The sequence below is a fragment of the Hipposideros armiger genome, unplaced genomic scaffold, assembly GCF_001890085.2.
Source record: "Hipposideros armiger isolate ML-2016 unplaced genomic scaffold, ASM189008v1 scaffold_286, whole genome shotgun sequence".
Classification (NCBI taxonomy): Eukaryota; Metazoa; Chordata; class Mammalia; order Chiroptera; family Hipposideridae; genus Hipposideros; species Hipposideros armiger.
Genome location: NW_017731636.1, coordinates 128 through 812, shown reverse-complemented (window position 1 = coordinate 812; position 685 = coordinate 128).

Here is a 685-nt window from a genome sequence, read left to right as displayed (position 1 = left end):
AACTAATTTTTAAAAATGTTTATTTCACAATAATAAATAAATAAATAAAAACAAAAAAAAACAAAAAACAAAGGCTATAACAAGAGACAGAGTAGGACCCAGTAATCCCACTTCAGGGTGTTTATCCAAAGAAACCCAAAACACTATTTCAAGGGGACTTGTACATCCACGTGTCAGCACTGTTTACAATGGCCAAGATATGGAGGAAGCCCACGTGTCCAACAATGGATGAGTGGATAAAGAGTAGGTGGTATGTATACGAGTACGTATACAATGGAATATTGCTTGGCCAGGGAAGAGATTGGGTTCTTGCTATCTGTGGTGGCACTGATGAACCTGAACAGTGTTGTGCTGCATGAGTATGTCAAAAACAGAAAGGCAGATGCAATGTAATTTCTCTTATACGTGGAATCTAAAGAACAAAATAAAATAAAATAAACAGAAACACACTCACAGATACAGAGAACATTTAGATGGTTGCCAGACAGAAGGGGGTTGGTGGTGGATAAAAAGAGGAAGGGATTAAGAAGTACGAATTGGTTATTACAAAGTAGTCATGAGGATATAGGGTATAGCATAAAGGATACAGTCAATAATGTTGTAATAACTATGTATGGTCTCAGACGGGTAATAGCTCTATCGGTGTAATAAATGGGAGGAGGTTAAGGGGGCAGGGTTAAAGAGG